This window comes from Saimiri boliviensis, chromosome 9 (assembly GCF_048565385.1).
Source record: "Saimiri boliviensis isolate mSaiBol1 chromosome 9, mSaiBol1.pri, whole genome shotgun sequence".
Classification (NCBI taxonomy): Eukaryota; Metazoa; Chordata; class Mammalia; order Primates; family Cebidae; genus Saimiri; species Saimiri boliviensis.
Window position 1 is genome coordinate 64943797 of NC_133457.1, and position 12351 is coordinate 64956147.

The 12351-nt window shown below is 43.5% G+C and overlaps 1 protein-coding gene across 2 annotated transcripts in view; it reads left to right on the forward strand.

The window, feature by feature from the left end:
• The first annotated feature begins 942 nt into the window (after positions 1 to 942).
• MYRIP (myosin VIIA and Rab interacting protein) overlaps positions 943 to 12351 on the forward strand; it is a 405770-nt gene continuing 394361 nt past the window's right edge. Inside the window, exon 1 of one of the 2 annotated variants that reach the window (XM_003930880.3) lies at positions 943 to 1264. The gene's annotated coding sequence lies outside the window, so the exon portion shown is untranslated. Of the gene's footprint in view, positions 1265 to 1733; positions 1905 to 12351 lie in introns of those variants that run through there. The other variant, XM_010341474.2, reaches the window with a different exon arrangement.

Genomic DNA, 12351 nt, shown 5'->3' on the forward strand with positions numbered 1-12351 from the left:
CACCGGCTTGAGAGGATTTCCAGGGATTTGGAAATGCGCAGCGCAACTCCACAAACGCTTCATTTTCATGGAGCGACTTCCACCCTGCAGCTAAAATGGACAATGTGTTTTCACAGCGGAGTTGCTGGGTTGATTCCCGGCTTGATGGACGCAAACGCGCAGTGAAGTCCCGGCCTGGAGCGGAACCCTTCAACCCCCCCGTCCTTCTCCAGAACCGGGAACTCCCGGCCCGAGCCCGAGCGCGCTCCTCACTTGCCCAGTCTTGGGGCGTTCTCCCGGCAGCGCGGGCTCCGAACCCGCGGCTCCGCAGCGGTGGGGAGTGTGTGTGTGGGGGGGTCTGAGAGGCTCGGGCGGGCGCGCAGCAGCCTGCACAGCTCCCCGAGCGCCGACCCTTCCTGCGTGTTGAATGAATGAACTTGCGTCGCCCGCGTAGTAAACTCGTGGGAGGATGAAAGCAATGCAGACCCGGGCGCCGCGGCGACTCTGACCGCTCGGGGACTGCGCGGTGGGAAGAGCCGCGGTTGAGGCGCCGCGCCGGGGCCGGAGTCGGGAGGACCCGGATCCTGGAGACCCGTCACTCTGCGGTCACGGAGGGTCCGGGCCCGGCACTCGGGCCGGGGACAGAAGCCCGACAGAAGCCCGACAGACTCGGGCAGGACCGAGAGTCGCACCCGGGGGTCCGGACCCGCGGCCCCAACACCGCACTGCGCCGCAGGGAAGGGCCGCGGGTCCCCGCCCCGCGCGCGCAGCCCCGCCCGCCTCCCCCCGTGCGCCCCGCCCCCCGCGCGTGCCGCCCGCGCGCCGGAGGTGCTCCCTCGGGAGGAACCGGCCCGCCCGGCCCCCGGCCCCGGCGCACGCGCGCTCGCCCCACACGCGCCCCCGCCCCGCCCCCGCCGACCCCGCCCCGGGCGCCGCTGATTGGCTGTCGGCCGAGCCCGCGGGTGGCGGCGGCGGCGGCTGAGGCGCGGCTGAGGCCCGGCCGGCCCTGGCGTCTCCCTGTCAGCCGCCGCCGCCGCCGCCGCGCTCCCGCCTCCTGTCGGTGGGTTCTCGGCTCCCGCTGCGCTGCGGTTCTGGCAGCCGAGCCCCCGCGGTGCCGCAGCCCGGCCCGAGCGCGCAGACCGACCCGCGCGGCTTCCTCGCCGCCCGCAGCGTCCGGTCCACGCGCCGCGCTGCGGCAGGTGCCCGGGCGTCCTGAGGCGCGGTGGCCCGAGCCCGGCCGCCATCGAGGATTCGGCGCGGACCTGCCGGAGGCCGGCCACCCCGCGTGAGTACCATCCGCTGCCCCCGCTCCCCGCGGGCGGATTTGCGCCGCTCCCCCCGCCGCGGTGCCGCAACTTCAGGGGTGGGTGTGTGCGGCTGTGGGGGCGTCGCTCGGGCTCCCCCGCGCCCTGAGCGTCCGAGCCGGGAACCCGAGGCGCGGCCGGTCCGCCTCTGCGGGGGGCGGGGGCCTGGAACTTGCTTCGGGGTCCCGGCGGAGTCGGAGCCGCCGCTTTCCCTCGCCGCCGGGGCTCGCCTCTGCGTTTCGCTCGCGTTTCCCGGTCGCGGCTGGCCGCGTAGCGCCCGGACTGCGGCTCACCGCGAACCCACTGCGCTGCGGGCGCGCGGGCGAGAGCCTCGAACCACCGGGGAGCGCCCCGCGGCGGACCCGACGCCGAATTTCTTCCAAACTCTTAATGTCTGCGAAGCGGGGCTAGTCAGGGGCTCGCTCAAGGTCACGCTGGCGCTGAGCGTGAGAACCCGGGAGGACTGCGCCCGGCCCCCGCCCCGGGCCGCCTGGGAGGGCGCGCTGTCGGCCGCGAGGTCCCCTCGGCTTCAGCCCGGGTCCTCCTCGGGCTCCTTTCCCCGCAGCCGCCGGACTGGAGGAGACAGGCAGCCAATCCCGGGGGGTCTACACGGATTTGGAGGTAACGGCGGGGGATCTTCCTCGTGGGCGCGTGGGGCGGAAGGATTCCGTGGGGGGAACCCCAAGACCTGCGGCGTTTCGGAGCACTTGCTCCCCTTATTGTTCCTGAATTGACGGACGTCTCAGCAGGGTGGGGGAATTTGTTCTTAGATCCGTCCTGCTGCTCCTCTTTTTCCAAATGAGCGCCGTACCCGAGGTTAAGTACCTATCCCAAAACTCTTAAACACACACACCGGTCTGGGCCTCGGGACTTCCTAAGAGAAGCGAGTGAGCTGTGGGCTGGGTTCGCTAGCGTGAGCTCCTGTCTGCTCCTAGAAAACGCTTTGATTTGAGTCTGGCTTTCATGTCCATGCTCTCCATCTCCCTGACCGTGATCTTCGTTTCTTCATTTTCTTGACACTTTCTCAGGGGAGGAAGACTGAGACTGAGCTGGCCAGTCTCGGGGAGGTAAATGATGTCGGATGTGATTCTTTTACTCCAGGTCCTTTGAGGCAGCTACATTGCGGCTGCCTGTGGTCCTGTGGGTGCTTCTCAGAGCTCTGGGCTGGGGAGAGGGTCGCCTAGCCTCTCTTGCCATTATGTCCTTGTCCCTTCGACTCAGCCTCCCCCACCCCAACTCTGAAACTCAACCGTGAGATCACTACTTAGTTTTGTGATGACTGACCAGCATCTTTGAACCTGAACTTTTTCATTTATAAAATGGAATAATCCCCGCGTTTCAATCTTCCCAAGGAACTTGGAGTTCAGAGGATATGATAAATGTGAAAACGCACTGGGGTTTTATTAAAAAGTCGGAGTAAGATGGTTCAAGGCATCTGGGGCTATGGGTGGAAATGGAAGTAATTTAAATTTTTTTTACTGCAACATCTGGGACCCTATTCGCAGATCTCAAAATCTTCTTTTTAGAGAAATTTAGTTTGCCAAGACTTTGAAGATAGATACTGCTTTCCATCTTCCTGCTCATGTTCCTTTGCCTGGCCATGGGCAGCTGCATCTCTCGTAATTACCCACCCCTACCTCCATCTGCGAGCTGCCTCTGTGGGCCAGAAGCTGTGTCTGTGGGGACCGTTCCTGGAGAGTAGGGGGAGGCTGTGTATGTGTGTTGTCTCTGAGGAGTCACAGTGTGTCTCTGCAGAGATGGCGTGTATCTCTTTGCGGCGCGAGTCTCTGTGTTGTCTGGGTTTCATTTGTCTGCGTGTATGGTGGGAGAAGGGGGAGTTGTCTGGCTGCAGAATTTGTTCACTTTTGAGAAAGTGAAGGGTTAGCCATACTCAGCTCAGTCATTTAAACTAGCAGCAGTATAGATTATGTCCTGTCTCCTTTCTCCCTGCCCGGAGGGATTCCCGATGGCTAAAAAATATCCCATAGAAAACAAGAACAAGGCTTCCCCCGATTTTACCTTCCAAGTTATTATTGTATATGCACAGACTCTTGTCTAAAAGGCAAGTTAAAGGGAGATGACTGATCAGACCTTAGTGAATTTAACAGTCTATTGAAGTATAATTCCAGAAAATAGTGCAGTTCTGAAGGATACACTCAGTTTCACAAACTGAGCACACCTGTGAAACCAGTGGCCCTGATTAAGACCTAGAATATTTTCAATCTTCCCATTACTCCTACAGGCAATATCCTCCAAGGATACTCATCATCCTGCTTAGTTTTAGCTGTTATTTTAATTTTGATTACTATTATTATTTTATCATTTTATTTCTTAAACTAGAATGAAACTTCTTGATGATTTTCTATCTCCTTTTTAATAAATGCAAATCAAGAGTTTGGCCTTACAATCTGGGCTGAGAATGAGTTGGTTGTCCCACCACACCCTGATCATTAGTTCTGTGGTGGTGTAACAAACCCCATCCCAGATGTAACAGAGCTGACATTGGTCAGTGGAGGCTGGTTTGTTCCCTTAAGAGCTTTTTCATAGAGTGAATTCAAGTAATGCAAATATGAAATTATGTGATATTAAAGTATGAATGAAAAACAATAAAAGGATTCTCATTTGATACATAAAAATGAAATATTTTGAATTCCTCAAAGATAAGAATTTGATGGAGAGTCACAGAATTTCAAAGTTTACTGATTTATGAACTGTTGGTGTTGCCACGTGGTGGCGCCAGGTTGGCTGGAGAACTGAAATACCTACCGTCTTTTCCCAAGCTCTCAGAAAGGAATCCCAGGAATAAAATCCAACAACTCAGTATCTTCAAACATGACTTCCAACTACTGTTTTTCATATCCTGGCAGGTCAATCTCTTGGGTGGCCCCTACTGCTAAATCCATGGGTAGAACTCTATCCCAGCTCTTTATGAAGATGCCCTGTGGAATGGGGGCAGGTGCCTGTTGGAGGGAGCTAGAGGTGAGACAGTTGCCGTTCCCTCAGCAAGATGGAGTTAAGGTGGTGTGTCCTTGTGACTTTAAAGAGGGTTAACTGATAAGCTTAGGTCACCACATCCTATCCCAGAATCTCTTTGGAGGTTTGAGGGAAGGAGTTCTCATTCCAAAGGCTGGTATCTCTTTTCACAAAGCCCTGTCCATGCTGAACCTGGAAAAATACATAGACAGAGCTGTAGCCACGTTATGATTGCTGGAAGACATGTCCCAACATTCCACAGAGTGCACCCAAGTTACCCAGGAAATGTGGGAACGTTGTATCCAGATATGGAGAAGCCTAAGTGGACCCAACTGATGCCCTTCTCCCACCCATCACCTTTTGTTTTTATTTTCAGTATGACTGAGATGCTGTTTAGAAGATTATTCATTTGGTGGCTTCCATGCCCATAATCACCAATAGTGTTGAGTGTTTGCCATGTGCTGGACACAATAATTATATTTTACTCTTCACAATAGGAAGCGGATGATATTCCCATTCTGTAGATAAAGGAACTGCACCTTGAAAGTTACACACTTTAAGTTTACACACTATGCAAGCCAGAGTGAGGGTTAAGAGCCAAGTCCCTGAGACAACTTCCCTAGCTGAGTTGTACTCTTCTGCAGGGGCCAGGAGGTGGAGGAGAGTCTTCTATATAACCCTTTTGTCCTCCCTGGCACCTACTGTAGCACTTTACATGTAGCCACTTAAGTGTAAGTATGGAATTGCTGAAAATTGAAAATTCTGTCATAAGCAAGAAGAACAGTGGAAGATGAGAACTTGGGGTCAAGTCCATACAACCTGCAATTCTGGGACTCAGTGTGCCTACTAGAGTGTGTAGTTTTACTATGTGTTTAAAACACCATGTTAGGAACACCTGTCTTACCTATTTTTGTGATTTTTTTTCACCTAACATTTTTGACATGTATTGATAACATGTTAATCATTGTAAATCTGGTTGATTCATTTTAGCTTACCATTTCTTTGCTATGCCAGAGTTTATCTACTGATGGATAAAATATTTTTCTACCTTTTGCTAATATAAAATATATTCCAAGGAATATCCTTGACAAGATCTTGCAGAAAGGTACAAGAGTGTGTCTTGGACATATATCCCCAGAAGGTGAATAACTGTGTAGTAGGATATGTGTGCTTAAATCAGCATTCATCTGTTACTCTGGCTCTCCTAGGATTGGCAGATCACCCTCCCACTGCATTGTGTTGGAGTTCCTTGTATTCCCAAGTCTTTGGCTGTGACTGGTATTAATCTGATGTTTTAATTTTGGCTAATCTGAGAAACATGAAATGTATTTCACTGCTCTTTTGCTTTGCATTTCCCTTAGAGATTATCTTTTAAATGTAGTTTGGTTTTCAAGTTTTCTTTTCTGTGTATTGCCTTTTTTTTTTTTTTAAACTGACAAAATTTTGGTTTTCATAGTTAGGTCTTTGAACTCCTTTGAAATTTATATATCTATGTTGTTGCAGGGGTATAATTGTTTTCCATATTGAAAACCATTAACTCCATTGTCATTTAATGAGTAGTTTATTATTTTCTCATTTATTTTGTCGCCATCTCTGACATTTGCTAATTTCTGTTATATTCTGGGATCTGTCTCTTGACTTTCTGTACATCTTTTTGTGATTCCTGAGCTAATATCATTTCATTTAATTATTAAAGCTTTATAATAAATATTCTCTTCTTACCCTTTTTCCTTAAAACTGTCTTGGCTATTCTTGATGCTTTAGACTTCAACATGAACTTTAGGATCTATCCCTTTTTGTTATAATTTATGTCAGAAATTCCTGTTATAATTTACATTGAATTTAAAGGTTAATTAGAGGAGGCTTTTTATCTTTTCACTATTGATATGTTCCTTTCATGGACATGGCCTATCCCTATACATCATCTTTTAGGTCATTCTAAAAGGCTTTGTAATATTCTCCATAAAGGTCTGAAACTTGTATTAGGTACCTTACAGGTTTTGATTGTCATTTTTCAGTTAACAGCTCTATTGAGGTATAAATCACATACTATCCAATTCACCCATTCGAAGTTTACAATTCATTGTTTTTAGTAAATTCACAGGATGTGCACCATCAACACAATCTAATTTTAGAATATTTTTGAATGCTGCAAAATAAACCCTGTACCCATTAGCAGTCATTTCTCAATTCTCTTCCCTCCACACACCCTGCCACACACCCAGCCCTAGGCAGCCTTACCAATCTACTATCTAAGTCTATACATTTGCCCATTCTGGATATTTCATATAAATGGAATCATACAATAATACTGTAGGTGGCATTTCATGTCTGGCTTCTTTCACTTAGTGTAATGTTTTCAAGGTTATCTATGTTGCAAAATGTATTATTGCTTAATTCCTTTTTACTGGTGTATTTCATCCTATATATATATATCACATCTTAGTATCCCTTCATTAGTCTTCAGAAGTTTTATTGCTCTTGTGAATGGGATCATCTCTCCTCTAGCTACATTTTTAAAATTGGGCATTGCCAGTATGTAGTAAGGGGGCTGGTTTTTTGTATTCTAATTTTCTGTTTAGCATCTTTGTTGGTTTGTAGATTCTCTGGATATTCTGTAGAAAGCCATCGATACTACAAATAATGGTGATTTTGTTTCTTCTGTTTTAAAACTGTGTGTGTGTATATATATATATATATATATAATTTTTTTTTCTTGGCATATTACACTGCCTAGGCTCACTGGCATGATAAAGAGTAGTAGTGGTGATAGTGGATTTCCCAGTCTGGTATCTGATTTTCTAATGATTTTAAATATTCACCAAGAGTATGATGGTTGCTTTAGGTTTATGGTAGATATGGTTTAACATGTTAAGACATTTTATGCTTTTGGTATTCTAATAGTGCTTTTTTTTTCAATTATGCTTATGTTAATTTTTATCATATTTCTTTTTTTATATCTTCTTTAACAAAGTTGAATTATTATTAGCTGTATCAGTTCATTTTGTTTTCTTCCAAAGTCTATGTTATGAGAACATTATATATATTCAAATATAAAATTATATTTTAATATTGAATTTACTTTTTCAAATTATACTGACACCCTATCCTGAGAGTAAGCTCCCTTTTTAGAGAGGGATTTTTGTTTCTTCTCTTACTTGAGGATCAGTGTCTTGAGGACAGATCAGACTGACAGAAGAGTTTACAAGGTCTAATAAATATGAAGTACTCTGAACAGTGCCTGGCACATAAGTATTAATCATAATTATACAATGCAGTTAGTAATAAATTATCAGCAAGCATCGATTTGGAGTCCTGAGGAGGAGGCTTCACTAGGGGGAGGCCTCCCAGAATGGAGTGTTTCATGGAGAATGTAGGATTTGACCTGGCATTTGAAATTAAATTAAATTAAATGTGTTAATATAAAACATAATAATTATGGGAATATAGGCAAACAGAAGAAGGTAAAAATCACCTATATTCCCACCACTCAGTTGCTTTTGAAATTTTTATATATTTTTCCCAGAGGTCATTTGATATTATATACATAAATATAAACCTTATAAAATACTGATTTTCTGAATCTCATAAGTTATTAAGGCTTCATAATAATAGCAACCTTCATATCATCACATGAAAACATTCATTAATGAACTGTCCACTTACAGGTAGATCCCCATTCTGATGTCTTAATATAGCACTAATGAGTGTCTGGCTACCTAAGCATCATTTTCTTTATGGGCCAATTGCTCCTCAGTTATATAGGATTTCATTGGACATGATAGTGCAAATTAATTGTAGAGTAGAATTGCAAATCTTGCAGAAGATGGAGAACTTCATGAAATTGATGAAACTGGGTTGACAATCTGCAGAAAACACTTGCTCATTGTTGAACACATTGATTGCTGACAGCCTTAAATCTGGTAAGGACTGAAAAAGAGAAACAGTATCTGCATGCTCCAGAAGAGAATGAGTTGAATTACAAAATAGAGGTCCTTTTGATGCCCATCCTCAAGTAATTTTGCACAAAAGTGATACTCTTTCTGAGCTTGTCAAAAACGTCAAATGCTCATTGAAGGATGTTTTGTGCTGTTCTTTAAGTTCGCTGGGAAATTTATGCCCCAAATATGAAAACATGATTTATTTTAAGGTAGCATTTTCCAGCAGAAATATAATGTTAGAAATACATGTAGTTTAAAATCTTCTAATTGACACATTTAAAAAGTTTTTAAAAATCATGAAACTAATTTTAATAATATATTTAATTTATTTCATATATCCAATATACTTTTGTATACATTTCAAGATATAATCAGTATAAAGTTATCAATGGAATATTTGGCATTCTTTTTTCTATACTAAGTTTTTGGAATCTAGAATATATTTTATATCCACAACACATTTCAACTGGAGTAGTCACATTTCAAGTGTTCAGTAGCCACATGTATTGGATAGTGTGTTTCTGAGAAATAGTGTAAAGTTGTATATCAAAATTTGGTAGAACATTAAATAAAATGTATCTTCTTGTTTTCTTCCCTTAAAATATAATGCTAATCAAAACTTTTTATTTCCCACTATTTACTGTGATATTTCGAGTGGATTCACTTTTGCTGACTTTTTTCTGGTAACAAGTATCCTTGAAATAATAAGGACAATATGAATAGTATCTTTTAAACAAAAATAAAGTGACACTTTAAGAAACTTAACAACATAAAAGCAACTTTAATGCCAGTAATTAATTATTCCTCTGTCATTATTTTCATCCACCTAATAATCTGTTTAATCTATGTACCATAATTTGTTTAATTAAAGCATTCTTTTAAGACATTAGGCACTTTAGACTCTTTACTGTTGAACTTCCGTTTCGTCGACATTATTTTCTTGAGTTGAAGTACTTTTTCAAAGTTTACTTTAAGCTTTTGATATATATTTTCAAATAAACCTGCAGAAAAATTTATAAATTTATCTTGCCATTAGTAGTGTTATGAGTATGCCAGATTCCTATGCCTTGCCCTTGCTATTTTGATATGATTATTCAATAACCATGCTAGTTTTTTGGGCAAAAAGAAGAACCCCAGAATCTTGCTTTTTATTTCAACTTTCTTTACTGGTGAGGCAGAATATACTTGCATATTTACTGGCTCTTCATGGCCGACTTCACTATAGAGTTATCCATGGAAGTTGCTTTTTATTTCCTGTGGATTCTGTAACTTGCATTTATTACTTGGTGTTTTTGAAACAATTGTTAAGTTGTTTTACCCAGATCATGTTCATATTTTTAACTACTAAATACCATTCTATCACATGAAATAACATGTTTTGTTAATATGTTTTTCCATGATAGACTTTTGATTATTTCTGTATTTTTTTTTGGCTTTTACACAGATGCATTCAGTAAATATCCTTAAAATGTATTTATGTACGTGTACAAAAATTCTTAAAGATATATGCCTAGAAGTGGAATTGTAGGGTCATATTTTATGTAAACTTTGAATTTGACCATTTGATGCCAAATTACTCCCCAAAGTGGCAATACTAATTTAAATTTCTATAGCAATATAGATGGATAGTATCTGTCACATGAAATAAATAATACTACGGAAGGAAGAACAAAGATGTTAAAGGAGAAAATATATAGGTATATATTTTTGTGCACATATAAATATCCCAAAGTTCAATTAGAAAGCTCAGAAGTTTTTGACCTTTTCATTTTGAACATTGCATCATATAAATGATTGTATATAAATATGTCGCAAACCTCATATAAATATTTACCAGCTGGGAACAGTGGCTCATGCCTGTAATTCCAGTGCTTTGGGAGGCTGAGGTGGGTGGATCACCTGAGGTCAGGGCTTCCAGACCAGCCTGACCAACAGGGTGAAACCCCGTCTCCACTAAATATAAAAAATTAGCTGGATGTGGTGGCACATGCCTGTAATCCCAGCTACTTGGGAGTCTGAGGCAGGAGAATCACTTGAACCCAGGAGGCAGAGGTTGCAGTGAGCCAAGATTATGCCATTGCACTACAGCCTGGGCAACAGGAGTGAAACTGTCTCAACCAACCAACCCAAAAAACCTAGCAGGGGAGAACCGGTAAGAGTTTAAATGGTCAGCTATTTTGTACTGCCTTTAATGAGGACAGACTGCACGAGAAAGTAAGCACTTACTGGGGAGAACCAGGAAAGCACCTCTGTCCAGCTCTGCCCCGTCTCACCCATCCTAGGGTGTATTGTTCCTTTTTATCTTCTCTTCTGTTAAAATTTGGAAGACTTTAGTTGGGGTAACTCGAAAGTAACGCTGTGATATTAACACCCTAATTTGAATGAACTTATGTGATGAATTGCTAGTGACAGGAAGATCAGAACAGTAAGCATGACACCACCAGAGGGTTAATGAGGAAATGGCTGAGAGGTGGACTTGGTTGGGGATGCGCTGGGTGATTTACTAAAAGAAACCTCACCCACTTCCAACTTACACTGAGGATGAATTATGCATTTCTCTAGGGAAAGTAAAAAGAACTTTATGAAACTGTGTGCCTAAAGGCTTTCAGAAATTGTTTTTGGTTTTTTATTCAACCATTACCTTCCCTAGATAATTATGAGTTAAATTTTCTGTATATATTTATATGTCATCAGCTGGGACAAGAAAAGCACTGTGTGGAATTCCATTTTGTGGCTATGATTTACGATGTGATACCACTGATGAGACAGATGTGTGATCTGCAGCTGAGATACAGAAATCCATGCCGTAGGCTGACAGTTTAATCTTACTGAGCTGACACTGGGTAAGAGAACGCAAGACGTGCATGCTCCAGGAAGGGTGAGTGCCTGGAAAACAGAGGTGCCTGTGACCTGGGGATCTAATGTGGCCATTTCCCAAAGGCTTCAAATAATCTTGACACTGAATCCTGGTGGCTCACGTAACAATGTCCTGTGATATGGTTCCCTCTTTTTGGTGTGAAATGTAACTATCTCAAGTGTGTTGGGTCATTTTCTAGGCTGGCAAGGGTTCTGGTGAAACCATTGGGGAAAAGAAAAATACTCAAGTCTCTTTACATGATGGGTGGGTTTTTGGTTTTTGTTTGTTTGTTTGTTTTGTATTTTTTTATTTGTTTTTTTCCTGAAGAGATCCCAATCTATGTAAGCAGTGCTTCCAGTTCCTAAAACCTCTTTCTGACTTCCTCTTGAAAACCTCTCTCTCCAGCATCATTTTACTTTATCAGTGTAGCTCTAGCCTCAGGAAATATGGCAGGTGTTAACTTTTGTATTCGTGTCATATAAATGTGGTTTCGTTGTTTTCGTCCTTCTGCAAAATAATTTATTAATCATTAGGGATTTTGATTTACAGTGATATGTAAATAGTATTATATTTGAGATTAGTGTCTTTCTTTTACAGCTAATTATAAGAAAAATCAGAAATGTTGTTTTAATTGTTTCAATCTTTGTTCAAAGTCTTTTAGAAACCCAGCAATCAATTTTTCAGCTCTGTGGTCCAGTGGATGTCAAGTGCCTCTTCCAGAACTGCAGATCTTGCAGTCTGGTCCTGGAATGTTGCTGAGAACCTCTAGAGGCTCCTTCATGCTTCCAGGTCTGAATACTTCCTTCTGGAGGTTCCAGGTACCTGATGCTTGTTCTTCCCACTGCCTCTACCACCATTCTCTTCCTGTTTGAGTTCCTCTTCCCTCATGCTGCTGCTGATGGTAGATGGCGATGCAATGCTGACATTTCCTGCTTCTCCTTTATAAATGATTCAAAAGCAACAAAGAGAATGAAAAACAGAAGACAAAACATTTTTGGCAAATATGAAAGATGGTTAAAATTGTTTCCTAAAAATGTGGAAATGTTGCCAGAAGAAGCGGCATCATGGAATGCATGGGAGGTACATGGAAGAAGGCAGAGGGAGGTGCTCTGTATGTTCTGAAAGAGCACTTGAACGTGAGGTTTCTTATTGGAGTGCAACACCCAAGTCCCTTGCAGGTAGTGGGAAAAGGAAGCCTGCAGAGGCAGTGAACACTTACTGCTGTCCACCACTGTCCACCCCGAGTCCCTGCGCCAGCCCACCCTGACAGTGCCACCTTTGCCTCTTAGTCTCAGCA